Source organism: Penaeus monodon, chromosome 16 (genome assembly GCF_015228065.2).
Source record: "Penaeus monodon isolate SGIC_2016 chromosome 16, NSTDA_Pmon_1, whole genome shotgun sequence".
NCBI lineage: Eukaryota > Metazoa > Arthropoda > Malacostraca > Decapoda > Penaeidae > Penaeus > Penaeus monodon.
Genome location: NC_051401.1, coordinates 33,429,669 through 33,445,631, shown reverse-complemented (window position 1 = coordinate 33,445,631; position 15,963 = coordinate 33,429,669). Strand labels below are relative to the sequence as shown.

Below are 15,963 nucleotides of genomic sequence, written 5' to 3'. Positions count from 1 at the left end.
TTTTAATGACTAAGACTATAACCTGTAATAGTCCTAATTACTTAAATGAATCATATACCTATATGGAAATATATACATGTGCTACTATAATTTACGTATTTGTAGACGTCTGTGGTGTATGTGTGTGTGTATAGTGTGGTGGTCGGTATGTGTGGGTGCGTAGGGGTGACTGTGTGTGTGTAGGGTAGTAGTGATGTTGTGTAGTGTAGTGTGTGTGGTGTGTGTGTGTGTGGTGTTGTGCGGATCGTGGAGCCGGGTAGTGTGTAGTGGTGACTATAGTCTTGCGCATTACATTAATATATAGTAACTCCCGTCTTATCTTGAATACAACGATATAATATACTGTTCCAATATTCACGGTCGAGGACTACACTTCTCCAACTTGAGGTTCGCAAGTGAGCACAACTATGATGCAAATACAATCATAAGGTTCATGAGATAAATAAACGGGTAGATGATATCTATCATGCCTGGGGTGTTCTATCATTAGCTACTATCCTATACATACGTAACCAAGAATCGAAATACCTAATGATCATAGACATCTTGAGAGCTAGCTTCCGCGTGCTGTATGTAAACACCACGCACAAATATACCGGTACGTAAGTGTCCGCTTTATAGAAAACTACTAACGATATGCTAATAGGCTCGTTCAACGATTAACGCTGAGAGATAAATAAAATAGATATGGAGGTCAAGCATGCATCACTAGTAGTCATTGTACGATGAATAGCAACACATAAACAAGACAAGTTAAGCGCATAGTGATAGACAATTATAGAATCCTGCTAATGAGTATCGTATTATTGATTTTTTTAAAAAGTCTTTGTCCAATGTGTTGACATATGATCCCGTTTATACAAGTTACATTATTGGTTGAACTTGGGTGCGTCTAGAATTCAGACTTTATAGGGGCGGAGTCTATGTGTGTATATTTCACACACACGTCGACCCAGGCGACCAACACTATCATTGTCATCAATAGTAATCTGAAGTTTACGCGTTGCCCAAACCAACTGAACAAGTATGAGTAGTAAATTTGAGTCATGAAAAAAATTGCTTAACCACGAACAGAATCAATGGTTAATGTTTTTTCTCATACTCTGCCACAACCGAATCCATGTACCAAAACAGATTAGAATCGATGACAACCACGCTTCTACAGTTCCGAATCAAAGAAGTTAAAGCAACGTTAGGTCTGGAGTACTTTGATGGGTGACCACCTGGGAACACCAGATGCTGTTGGCATTTGTCATATGAGCTAGATATGTTATGTATTACCTCTTGTAGCAGCTCTTTTATATTGTGTAATGAAAATCAATGAAATCATAGTAATAAAGTGATTAAGAATGTGTTATTAAGAATCATTATTAATATGATGTTTTACAAAAAAAACCAAAAAAAAAACGCAAAATCTTTCGCCATTTACACAAGATTACTGTGGAAAGTAAACAACTCAAGAGTCTACTCGATTTTTTTCTTCTAAAGTCCACTTCGAGGGTTCAAATGTTATAAGCAATAATGAAATGCCATACTTTTAAATACTTTATTATGAGGAATCAACCCTTTTCTCTTCTTAAATTTAGATCTTTCCAGGACCCAACAATTTCGTCTTAAATTAACCGTAATGCTATATTTTAAAATTTAATATCACTATAGTAAATGCAGAAAAATACTGTCTCTCAAAATCATAAAAGGCGACAAAAGTTAATTCTGACAAAAAGTGCCATTAGGATAAGATAGAAGGATATTACCCTAGAAAACTAATAATGAAGCAAAAGTGCACTCAAATTATGCGCTTTAGCACAGAAAAATCAGTATAGTTGCAATAAATTATTCCGCATACACATCTCATTTCCAGTGACATCAACTATTCTTTATTCTCATGAAATACGATTCACTGAACTACATGTAATATATATACATACGATATAGGATATATATAGAGATATATATATATATATATATATATTCTCGATATTGCTTTATACTATGCTGATAATTTGTCGAGAAATGGAATGAAAAGGATTACCCTTCAAAGACCTTAACAATAACCTTTTAATAGTTTGGAAAAATATAAAGATACTTTTTGATCCCATATAAAAACTACCTTTGCTACTGTATGAACAAAAGTACACAGTATCCTCAAAGGAGTGATCTGTACAAATATTGTGGTTTCGGAAGATATATGGATGTTTGTCGTAAACTGTGCTGGTTTGACAAAACATCCAATGAAAATATGGCAGGTTTAAAATATTAAAAAGCCTTGGTGGCAGGTGGATTTAGAACCATTCTATTCTTTAACGAATGTTATAAGGAACGCAGGCCCCCCGCTACCAAAAATTGCGCACTCGATTTAATTCACATTTGGTTAATCGCTGGGAGTCGGCGCCAACTGAGTGCAATGTGAGCTTCGCCCTGGGAGAACCGCCTTCTTGATCACGTGCATAACCGGTGCATGTATGTAGCTCTCCTAAGCCATGCGCGACCACGACCGCTTAAACTGAGAATGCGATAATCTTATTTATGCTCTCATAATTACTCTGGATTTACAATCCTTCACTTTTAAGACTTAATTTCAGCAACGGCCCCTACTCATCTATTTACACACGCTATCCTCTACATGACATATGGTATACAATACCAAGATTGTCTACGTCATTTAACACGACTGAACATTCAGTTCATACAGTTACCTACTGCTGCACCAGGTCACAGCGGTAATGGAATAACGGGGTAGAAGAACTCAAGGAGGTAACTGCCAATTTACAAGAGTAATTATCACACTCATAGTGGTAGTAGCAGTGGCAATGCTAAGAATAATGGCCATTCAAAATAGTAGGCCAAATAATAATTATGTAATATCGCAGAGGCATCTGAATTTGTTAGTTGTTTATTTTAGATGCGGATTAAACCATTCTCGAAACCAAGAAAAGGTACTTTAATAAACAAGCAGTGACATCACTTCCAGTTTACTGGTAATTTGTTTGGTTTGGAAACGATCAATCCACGAAACAACACAATTCTCATTTTTATACGTAGATTTTTTCTCTATCAGGAGTTTCAAAAGTTCACGAATACTTCCTCGTGACCAATATTCAAGCACTCAAGTCTGTGTAATCCTTTCTGAAACATCGTAAACTTGAGAGCCTCTTCTGTTAGAGAATTACACTAACAGTCCTCATCGTGGTTGAAATATTACGAGAATCTTGGCGAGGAAAACCGGCACGCACTATAACGCGATTTTATAATGTATGAACATATTTTTTATCCTGGTTTAAATTCATTCACAGACTACTTTTACTGAGGACTATGTTCTACTACAACGGTTTCACGTGTTAATGTTGGTATATGTATGTAGTAGCATGTGGGTGTAGTTTGGCTATTTTCAACATATGGGCATTAATCGACACCTATTTGATCAAAATGGTAATACAGCAAAATATAGAGGGAGACGTATGTATATACTATAACATGGATATATCTATATATATATATATATATATAGATAGATATATATAATATATATCTATATATTATATATATATATAATATATAGTATATAAGGGGTATCAGGGACTAGAATATATTACCACGAATGCATATTTCTTCCAAAAAACATATTCCAATGCATCTCCAATGAAATTCACGTTAACATTCTTTCGTATTAGAAAATCATCGAATTTAGGAATCAAACGATTTTTGTATCTTTAAAAACATTATCTCAGTGATGTATGATACAACTGAATTGCTAGTATGCAATGCCTCACTTTCAAGTTGTTAAATTCAACTACATTCTCACTTACCTGACATATATATACTTAGCGTATATTCTTATTATAATAGATAATAGATTTATTTCAAATTCAGTCCTGTCCTCAGTCTTACCTTTGTTGGTCAGTTCGGTTACCATTATATCTATTCTGATTTCTCTTACTAAAGATTTCCGTGGAGTGGAGCAAATCCGTGAGTCTTAGTCGATTATTTTCTATTTTCACGTCGATATATTTAAATTTCAACATATGCAAAAGGAACATGATGGATAGTTCACGATACAACAGAAGACAATAACCAAATATAAAAGTTGCAAAACCACACAAAAAATAAGTTGTGTATGTGACATGGAGGGAGTACAAATAGTTTAAATATGAAAGTGTATGTATTCTAGATCGGGTTGGGACATACGAAAGAAAGAGAAGTTTTGTAACAGTAAGGCAGGAGGTCTCGAAGGAAGAGATGGTCGAATGTTGGTGTGTGAGCAAGAAAGTGGTCAAATGAGCGCAAGTTGAATGCTCGTGGAAGATGATCAGTGTAGAGCGTTGTTTGCAACTGATTTGTGTGTTGTGTCTTTTGATTTCGTGTTAATGATCTAGGGATAGCAAGGCCTCATCATTAATTGTGGAAACCAAGAAATATAACCAGCACAGGAGTACAATCCCAGTCTCTGCAGGAGGTTAAAGTAACGCAAGGTATACGCCCAAACAAGTCAGGTGTAGGCGTATGTACCAGAGGTAGTAAAATAAAGCGGTCGAGCTCAGCTACTGGGGGAAATGCGTGACCTGCAATTCAGTAGTCCCCGTGGCACGCTCGAAAACGAACAGGGATCTCGTTGACGATGATAACACACGTAACATTGACCATCGTTGCCTCGTGGCACGGAGGCGGCCCAACGCATGGAAAGTGCACCCATCTGAAATCATCAGTGACATGCCAACTGTAGGATGGGCATGCGACAGTCGCGAAGAGAGGCATGTAAATGTGGTCTAAAGGACATGTGCTGATAGATGTCGAACGCGTGGTCCATCTAAAAATATGGGAGGGAAGTTCATCCTCAGGCTTTGAAAAACTATTGGAGGGAGGCGTCAAGGCCTCGGGTTGCGAGCGAGTACTGCTGGGACAACGTTAGTCAGGCTTAACAGAAACAACCCATAAAGGGAGACATTGCTTGTGCAGATACACGAGGAGTTACTGAGGGAAAGTTTGTCCGCAGATTTAGCAGAAACAATGCATGGTCAGACAGGGCGGCAACCTGATCCGCGGGCCGTGACGCAGGGCTGGGATGTTGCAAGCGAGTACGTAATACAGATTAACTGAAATGTACTTTGCGCATATGGTAGCCGAAAACGAACCGAATGACAAGAGGAAAGACAACTTGCTTTACTTGGAGGACTGAGATCGTTCTACAAACACACTATGTACGGCAACCTAGTCCAGTGAGATTTTGGCAACGGACGAAATTAAAGGACAGGTCATCCTTGTACGATAGGACGTGTCAACAACGAAAGAGGCTAAGATACAAAAACATGCGATGTCTGAAGGGTTACTGCAGAGAACAGAACAAATATCTTGGACCGTTCATTAATGTTAAAAAAAAGTTCGCAAAATAAAGGTGGGTCGCGGGGGAAAGGGGAGGGAACGACACGGGATAGGGAGGGGAGTGAAGGAAGTGTCGGTCATCTGGGTTTCGTTTGGTTTTGTTTGTTCGTGTTCTCCTTGTGTTTCTCGAGAAAGTGGAATCCGTGAGATTGTAGAATGTAATTTAAGGGGACGAATATGAAAAGTGAGAGAAAAAATTAAAAACCCGAATGGAAGTCTGCTTACGGGTAAAATAACACTGTTGTACATTTATTACATATTATACCTTCGTTCCCTACCTCAAGTTCATAGTCTCTACTTCCCGCTAGATGTCTGTGCTATCTCTTTCTCGCCATACTACATACATACAGAATATAGATATATATATATGATATATATAGATATATATATATATTATATATATATAGATAGTATATATATATATATATATATATATATTATACATATATATATCATATATATCTATAATATATATCTATATATATATTATATATATATACATATTACGACTATGGTATATAAACATATGTGTATTGTGTGTGTGTGTACCTCTAAAATTTAAACCCTTCACCTAATATATATATTATAGATATATATATATATATAGATTATATATATACTAATATATATACAGATAACATATATATATATTCTACTATATATATATATTATATATATAATATATATATATAATATACATATAATCTATAATATATATACGATAATGTGTATATAAACATATGTCTATTTTGTTTGGCATGCTGGGTCGTTTAAATATATATATAATAATTATCTATATATATTATATATATATATATATATATATATATAGATATATATATACACACACACAAACCACGTATTGTACACGTGTGTGTATCTGTGTGATTCGCATGTGTGGTGGTGTGTGTGTGTGGGTTTGTGTGTATTTGTGTATATTATAGTCAACCTCCCGTCTTTGTCTTGATATCAACATTATCCTTTCCACCAGGTGAAGACGGAATTAATACAGACCTTTATAACAGATGTAAGAGAAATTGCAACAGTGAAACTAGTCTAATCTTGTCAACAAATAAAATGCCTTCTCATCGGAACAAATGCTACAATTATTTGGATACATAAAAATGGCGATAGAAAGGATCTAAAAACTACCGAAACATATGCCTCCTTTCATTTACTTACATTCTGTAACAAAAATTCATCACTACTCGAACATCTACACTGTCGAAGCCTGCCTAGAGAACAGGCCAGGCTTCGCAGTGGGATTCTCAACAACAGACAACATCCCACGCTCACCCAAATAAGAAAAAAGAGAGAGAGAGAAGAGGGAGAGGAGAGAGAGAGAGAGAGAGAGAGAAGAAAACGAATATAGGAAACCTCTCCTGTATGGCATTCATCGATTACGAACAGGTATTGGACTCTTAAACAAATAACAGCAAGTACGTAGAAGACGCATGCGAAGACAGGGAGTAGAGGAGGGGATATTGCAAAATATTGGAAGATATTACGAAGAGGGACAGCAACAACAAGCTCACACAGCAACCGATAAATACCAATTAAAACAGGTGTTAGACAGGTCGGTACCATCTCACCAAAAACTGTTTTAAGTTTGTCTTGAGGAAAATATTCAAGAAGCTAGATGGAAACGGAAATGGCATCAAAATAGGAGGCAATATCCTAAACAACATAAGATTGTATGATGATATGGTCTGTTTAGTTAATCTGCAAATGAAATGCAAGCAGCAACTAATAAACGATCTGAATAGAGAAAGTCGGAAAGTCGGCCTAAAAAAAAAAGAAAAAAAAAATCATGTCACAGTAGACTTAATATCGAATAGATACATGTACAAGGCGAAGCGCTAGATGGCAGTGACAAGAATATATTCCTAGGGCAACTCGACAGACAAATCATTTTGCGAAGAGGAATTAGCGACCCATCAGCCTAGGCTGGAACGCCTTTGGGCAAACACAGTAGCCTACTAGAAGCTCCTTGCCATTATGTTAAAAAGAAAAGTCTTTAACCATGCGTCCTCCCAGTTATACCCTATGGATCGAAATATGGACTACAACCAAAATACTGGAGAGGAAAGTGCCCGGAGAGGGATGGAGAGGTTGATGCTGGGAATTAGCCTAAGAGATCGGATGGAGGCGACTGGGGCTCAAGAAACACAGACAAAAGGGAAGATATACTAGTGAGCTCAAAAAGAAAAATGGCAAGGCAGGTCATATATGCGGAGACAGGACGAAAGATGAAAAGAAAGCAAACAGACTGGGTATAGAAAATAAGAGGCCCAAGAGCAGCCCAATGGCACGATGGCAAAAATTGTGCTGCCAAGATGGAAACAAAAAACGCAAACAGGCAAGTTGGAATAGATTGGAGAGGCTACGTCTGCAGTGGATTGATTCAGGCGATATATATTGCAAGATAATATATATACAGCGCTTCAAGAGAGGGAGATATATGAGAAGATGATCTGATAGAGTAGAGAGAGAGATAAGAATATGATAGATGCAGATATATATAGTGCCAATATATGGATGCATACTTATATAGATATCTTCTTAGTATATATATATATATATAGATCTAGAGTAGTATATTGTATATATACATATATATATATATATAGTATATATATATAGATATATAATATTATTATATGATAGAATATATATACATATAGATAGTGGGAGATATATTGTCCTATTAAATATATTCCAATATATAGAATATATTATAATTATATATATATATATATATATATATATAGATCATTTTATGCGGACGGCTCCTTAATGGAGGTATGCTCACTTATATGTTGAATGTCGAGAGAAAGCAGGGAAGAGCACCTGCGCTGCTCGAAGGAGGAAAAGGCAGCTGATGCGGACAGAGGTGTGAAGGTACGATCCGGTTCTTGCTAGTGTAGTGTTGAGAACAGCCGTATTCAGGACAGTGAAAAGGATGCCGTGCCTCTCTCACTGGTCTACACTAATGCGAGAGAGGAAAGAGGCCAGATAGGACAGATAGATAGGAAAGACAGGAGAGAGAGAGAGATGAGAGAGAGAGATTGGGGGCTCAGGATGAAAGCCGCACATGTCATATTTTGCAACTAAGAGACTAGGTAAATCTGCAAAGGTACCTAACCTATTCATATAATATATATATATATATATAATCATATATATATATAGATATATATATATCTATATATTAATTTGTATAAATATATATATATGTGGCCGCCGAAGAAGCTATGATTGTCAATGGGTGTGGGGTGACTGATAACTGCGTAGCACTCGTTAAGGTTATTCAGTAGCGGTCAAACCTGTTAATGAATACATCGATTATAGAATGAGTGCATACAATACATAAACCACTAAAACAATATATATTAGGTTATAATGATAAAGAACTTCCTACAATACCGGATACATACGCATTGGCGGGACAGTCCCCAGAATATCAGCGATTCCAGTATGCTATGGGCGTCTTGCGCACGGAGGTTCTCTCCTAACTGCCCTCACTTGAAACATACATATGCTCCGAGTAAGTAATTCCACGTCATATGTGACATTAGTTGGGTCACGACCCCAATATATCCCAGCATCGATCACATGGAACGAGCCACATCACTTCCTAGGGGGACGACCCATCACACAAACAAGTTCTGACAGGTAAGCCCTTATGGATGCGAGGACCATCTGTGTGACCCGGCCGGTAACAGCGAATAGGCCTCCTCGAGGAGTTGTGACACAGAAGATGAATTTTATACAACACAGCCTCTCCGATTGCAAGTGTTACAGATAAGCTGATATACCAGATATATGATACCCATAATATGAAAGTATGTTACTATAACCAGCGGCGGCTACACTACACCTTGCTCCACTGTGGAGCAACCAATAATCAAGGGTTAGGATAATGATTAATTCTAAGAGGCAAACTTCATATGGGGTCTGATGAGGATTTCCAGAACTAGTCCGGAACCTTTGTCTTGCTAACGAGTCCACTTAACGGCTAAGCCTATGCAAACCCTCCCTAGCCTCCACTGATTCCTGGGAGTATGTCGTTCGACAATGAGGACAGGTCTCCTTCCTGAAGATTTCTGGATGGCTTCAACTGTTTCTGTCTCATCCTCAATGTGTTCAGGTATTCAGCTTTCCATCATCTCCAGAACCTATCTGCTAGGACTTGTGCATGGATCCAGGCTCGCCCATATGTGTTGTCAAGTGAAGCATTGTCATTTGTCTGCATCTGGATACCATCTACATTCATCCTCAGGGCATGGTTAGGGGTTAAAGCTTCTGGTTCTGTGACATCGCCCGGGATCGCAGTAAGAGGGCGGCGTTTTCGTCCTTCAACTGCTTTGCCTGGTGAATGGCCATTGCTTCATTCTCGACAGATATCAAGAGGCCATCTACATAGAAGTTCTCTTTTACATCTGCTAATTTGGTCTTAGATAGTGTCCTTAGAAGACCAAATGATGCACATGCGGGGCTCCAAACACCTCCAAATAAGTGCACAGTCATGCGATATACTTTTGGCCTCGCAGAGAAATCCCCCTTTTGGCCACCACAAGAACCTTAGAACATCATGATCCCTTGGGGTGACCTTTACCTGGTGAAACATAGCCTTGATATCAGCAGCTACTGCAATTCTTCTTTCTCTAAACCGGAGCAGTATGCCAGCAGGTCATTCATCAAGTCTGGCCTTGCATGACCTGCTTATTTAGGGTGGTGCCTTCAAAGGAAGCAGCACAGTCGGACACTATGTGTATTTTCTCAAGTTTGTTAGGATTGAATACCGGGTGGTGTGGTAGGTACCATGTCTTCCCTGGCGGTCCTACTCCCTTTGCCTGCTCAGCATGTCCTTCTTGAAGTAACTTCTCCATTTCTGCTACATATTTAGCCTTCAGGATTTCATCCCTTTGAAGACGTGTTTTTAGGCCAGCAAGTCGTCTTTTCACCATTATCCAATTGTCTGGAAGCTGGGGCTCAATTTCCTTAAAGTGAATTGGGAATTCATGATGTCCATCAACCATGGTTCCCTCTTTGTCCCACAAATGTAGGACTTGATAATCCTCCGCTGATCTTCCCTTTTCATCTGTGTGCTCCTCTCCAAGGCACATGGTGCTCGTGCTGCGGTACAGGGCACTTCACTTATGTAGGTCCTAAAATTTGTTGCTCCCAGTGACCGTTAACCGCCCATCCTAATTTTGTCCTTGCAGCAAAGGGTTCACCTCCTCTCCCCCTTCTGACCTCCAGAGGCATAAGTGCTGAGGGAGCGCCCTGCCCGATCAGTAACTCGACACTCCAGTCTGGTGGATTTGCCTGAGTAGAACCAGTCTCGTAGGTGTGGCCAGCGAGTGGTGTTCAATTGGCTCACTCTAGCTTTGATCAGACCTTCAGGGAAGGAATCGAGGACGATCACCTGACGGAGTCGCATAGTGGTATTCTTTCCTGTGTACAGTCCCTTGACCATGAGATCAACCTGTTTGGTGTCATGGTAAGTTTCCTGTGTCAGTGTAGTAATCACCGTTGTCTCTCTTCTCTCCTTTGGCCGAAGCATTTCTACTACCTTGATGGAACTGAAAGAGCAGGAACTACCGGAGTCCAGCAAGGCACATGTCATCAGCAGCTGTTACTATCACTTAAACAATGGGGGGGGGGGGGCACCTCGCTCCTTACAGCTTCCACCTGTGCTGTCGTTAAGCCCTCCTTCTTTGGCAGTCCCATACAGTGGGTAATGTACCTTCTCACCTTTGTATCGCAAAGGTCAAATAAGCGGTTCAGTTTTACCTGTGGGGGCATAAAGGTGCGAAGTACTTCTTGCTCAAACCGACTCCGGTAGGCCCAATACTCCTCAGGACTACTACCATTTAGCTTGGGAAGTTTTACTTGCAACATTTGTATTACCTCCACAAATGTTTTTTTGTCAGCACCTTGATCGGATGGTTTTGAGCGGGAGCGGTTCTTCTGGGATTTGCGAATTTTTCGTTTGGGCCGGTGTGCTATCATGGCACCATCATCACTTGAAGTTTCAGTAGTGCTGTGTTTTCGAAGTCGTTTAGATCTCCACTGTTTTTCGTCGATGCTCGATGATTCTGATTCAGTGTCTGAGCAGCTGTCCTCATCACTTGTGGATTCTGATGTAGTGCATTTTCGTTGCCTTGATTTCCGTTATTTTATTGTCATTGTCGTCCTTATGGCTTTCCTTCCTTGCAAGGTTTCTCCGGAGTCCGTTTAATTCTTCTATAACATCACTCCATAGGATGACAGGGTCTGCCATGCGACTTTCCGAGTGAGGGTCACGCTGGCCAGAGCTGTCGATGGGTAGGCTCGGGAACTTTCCTTCCCCCTATGTTCACTCACTGGACTAAGAGGAGTCCCTTCTCCAGAATTGATGATGGAGCAAACCTGGGGACTTCCTTCCCCTTTTGACATTCCAGGACCAAGAGGTGCGAAAGGTGTTTCTTCACCTGTTCTTCCACCATGAGGTTCGCGATTTTCAGACTCTTTTATATCCTTGTCCGTCCACACCACATCGTCTCTAGCAGTGTCTATTTCCACCTCCATCTTTTCTTACGTCCACCGACTATTTCCTGCGGGAGACGCATCTCCTGACATCTGATCAACACAGTGTGGGTTTCCTGTTTTTAGTCAATGAGTCACCATGTGTTTTTTGACTCTGCAAGAATGCAGCACCGTGGGTATTTGACTCTGCAGGGATGCAGCACTGTGGGTATTTGACTCTGCAGGGATGCAGCACCGTGGGTTTTTGACTCTGCAGGGATGCAGCACCGTGGGTATTTGACTCTGCAGGAATGCAGCACCGTGGGTATTTGACTCTGCAGGGATGCAGCACCGTGGGTTTTTGACTCTGCAGGGATGCAGCACCGTGGGTTTTTGACTCTGCAGGGATGCAGCACCGGGTATTTGACTCTGCACGAATGCAGCACCGTGGGTATTTGACTCTGCAAGAATGCGCACGGGTATTTGACTCGCAGAAGCAGCACCGTGGGGTATTTGACTCTGCAAGAATGCAGCACCGTGGGATATTTGACTCTGCAAGAATGCAGCACCGTGGGTATTTGACTCTGCAAGAATGCAGCACCGTGGGTATTTGACTCTGCAAGAATGCAGCACCGTGGGTATTTGACTCTGCAAGAATGCAGCACTGTGTTTTTTTCACTCCTTAATAAACACAACACTGTTGGTTTTCAACTCCTTAATAAACACAACACTGTGGGTTTTCAACTCCTTAATAAACACAACACCGTGGGTTTTCAATTCCTTAATAAACACAACACCTGTGGGCCTTTTAACTCCTTAATGAACAAACACTGTGGGCTTTTTTAACTCCTTAATAAACACAACACTGTGAGCTTTTTAACTCCTTGATAAACACAACACTGTGGGCTTTTTAACTCCTTAATGAACACAACACTGTGGGCTTTTTAACTCCTTAATAAACACAACTCTGTGGGCTTTTTAACTCCTTAATGAACACAACACTGTGGGCTTTTTAACTCCTTAATAAACACAACACTGGGCTTTTTAACTCCTTAATGAACACAACACTGTGGGCTTTTAGCTCATTAATAAACACAACTTAATAAACACAACACCATGGATTTTTACTGTACTGACCACCGCACACTGATTCAAACACATCACACGATATCGCAATTTTCCCCTTTGTAGAGTGAAGCGTTACGCACGCAAGAACACCAACAGTGGGGCACGGACACTACGTGTTTTACATAAGTTAAGTTAAGTTAAGTAAGTTTATTTACCACCCTGGCTATCTGCTCAGGCGTGGGCAATCATGATTACAGTTTTACATATATCTGACATTGTACAGTAGTCTGTAACTACTGTAGTTGTATAAGGTAAAATAGAAATATAAATCATACATCATACAAAAATTATTACTTACATATGCTTTTGCCACTGTGTTTGAATAACACTGTTATTTGCTTACGGGAGTTATCACATAGTAAATTTAGGGAATAGTACGAGTATATCTTCCAATGTATCAGATGAAATGAAATATTCACATAGTTCTTTATACCTCATGTTAGGTGGTCTGAAAGGCTGTATCACATGACATTCCGAGATATAGTGCTTCAAGCGTTCGTTTGTTTTCTTCGTTACACAGTCTACATCTAGATTCATCTGCACTTCTTGCACCGTGCAGTTGCCAGTACATTCTGTAACCTAAACGTATTCTGGCAATAACCACGTCACACTGTCTGGTTTGACTTCGGTGCCACCCATAGGAAGGCTTGTCATCTCTATACTGATCGTAGTGCCTTATGGTACAGCTTTCAGGCCTTTGAGTGTTGATCAGATCTACTAGTTCTTCCTTATGAGAACTTTTCAATATATGTGCAACCCTAGCAAGAGGCATCCCAAGATCTATGTTCACAATATCCTTGCTGCAGGCTTCTTTCGCCAATTTGTCTACGTGGTCGTGCTTGCGTATGCCAACATGAGATGGTATCCATACAAACTGAATGTTGAAATTACGCTCTGTTGCATAGGTTACGTTACGCTTAATGCAACTCACAATTTCTTCATCGCCACCTGCTTTGAAAGAATTTAGCGTCCGAAGAGCACTTTGAGAGTCACAGAAAACTACTCCAGAGCCCCTAGACATTAAGAATTCCGTTGCGAGGAGTATACCTGCCAGCTCCGTTTGTGTAGTGTTTTGCATTCTCATATTAACTTGGTGTTGTAGTAAGCCATTTTTGTATACAGCGCAAGCACAACCAGCTTTGTATCCAGACTGTACGGATCCGTCGGCGTAACACTCATATGCATCATCACCCATAGATTCTGTGTGTTCCGTTACCGTTGCTAGCGCAATTTGTTTCAACACACAATTATGCACCCTGTTTTTTTGTGGTAGACATGTAAGGTGCACGATCAATGTTGAATTTTTCCATGGTGGAATGGAGCGACCTTTTGGTATTTTACTAATTGGAACATTGAGTTTTATAATGTTCATGGAGATTTTGTGTATCAGAGGGCGCGCGTGTGTGGTGATTTGTCACGTCTACTTGCGTGATTTTTATGTTGCAGTTGTTTTTGGAAATCTGAGAGATACGAGGGTTCCTCAGAGCTTTGACCCCAAATAATGGGAAATAAATATTATTCTATCAGAAATGGATGGTAAGTTTAATTCTGATCTCATGTTTACTATCCTTGCTGTTCTCGGGGCGCCGAGGATAATCCTCATAGCTTCATTTTGCACTACCTCCAAACTACCTATTTCTGATTCCTTACACTGCAACAAGTGCAGTGCATGGTAGTCTACAACTGACCTTATAAAAGCCAAGTAAAACAGTCTAGCGAGCTTAACATTGATGCCATGTTCTCTTCCGACAAGAACTTTCAAAGGTTTCAATCTCTCCCAGAGTCTCTTCTTTAGAGAGAGGACCAGGTCTGCATCATTTACATTCACCCCGAGATATTTATACTTGTGGCATATGTCAAGCTCCTGGTCACCTATGCGAAAAGTGGGTGGGGGTATGATACATGGGTTTAGAGCCATTGTTTTCTCAGCGGAAATGACTAATCCACACTCATGTGCCTTTGCTGTGATTCTGTCGAGAATTATTTGCATCCTCACTTGTGATGATGCTCTGACGCATATGTCATCAGCATAGCATATATGGATTCACCATCCCCAAGTGGGATATCTGCCACCAGCTTGTGCATGAGGACATTGAACAGCATAGGGCTGAGAACTCCTCCCTGTGGCGTCCCAAGTTCAAAAGACTGTGAAGTGGAACTTCTCACTCCCCTGAACAGGACACTTGCAGATCTATTCGAGAGATACATTCTAATCCAGTTCAGTATCTTACCCCGGATGCCAAAGCTTACTAATTGTTCTAGGATAACTTCTCTGTTTGCAATGTCAAAAGCTGACTTAAGGTCAAGAAAAACAGTGTGCTTCCCTGGATTAGAGTGTGAAAAGTACTCTGCAAAGCAATGTTGTGTGGCTATGTCCCGATAGATAATCCGTACAGTCTGTGAGTTAATTTACCTTGTAACCTGTACGTGTGTCTGTTCTAAATTTTCCTTTCTAGAACTTTGCATACACATGAGGTTTTTGAAACTTGGTCGGTATTTATCAGTGGTTGATTTTGGCATAGGGAGGATTAGACTGCGCATCCAGGGGCAGGCAAACTTGTGACAAACTTAACCTGTATAGGTGCAAAAGGGGATTACCAGGTACCTGAGCTATAAGGCGGAGGACACTATAGGTAATTCCATCCTCACCTGGGGCGGACAGCTTTTCCTTTGATCAGTGCATTGTTCAGTTCCCACTCAGTGATCTCAGCAAAGTCTGAGGGGTCAGTATCAGAACATCCAATCTCAATGGCAAATTTGCGTGCAATTTTAGATTGACTAAGGTGATCCTGAATATTTGTGGGAAGTGAGCTCAATTTGGACGCTCCAGCCCATTGACTAAGGAGCATATCTGCTTGTGCAAGAGGACTATGGAACTGCGGGGTGTTAGTTGGTTTGCCTGAAATTCGATTAATTTTTTTCCAGACCTCCGACATTGAGGTGTTA

General features: G+C 40.2%; 1 non-coding gene across 1 annotated transcript; it reads right to left on the bottom strand.

Moving 5' to 3' along the window:
- Positions 1-2,313: 2,313 nt before the first annotated feature.
- LOC119583171 lies at positions 2,314-2,468 on the bottom strand. Its single transcript, XR_005229697.1, has one exon. It is a non-coding gene; the product is annotated as a U1 spliceosomal RNA (small nuclear RNA).
- Positions 2,469-15,963: the final 13,495 nt, after the last annotated feature.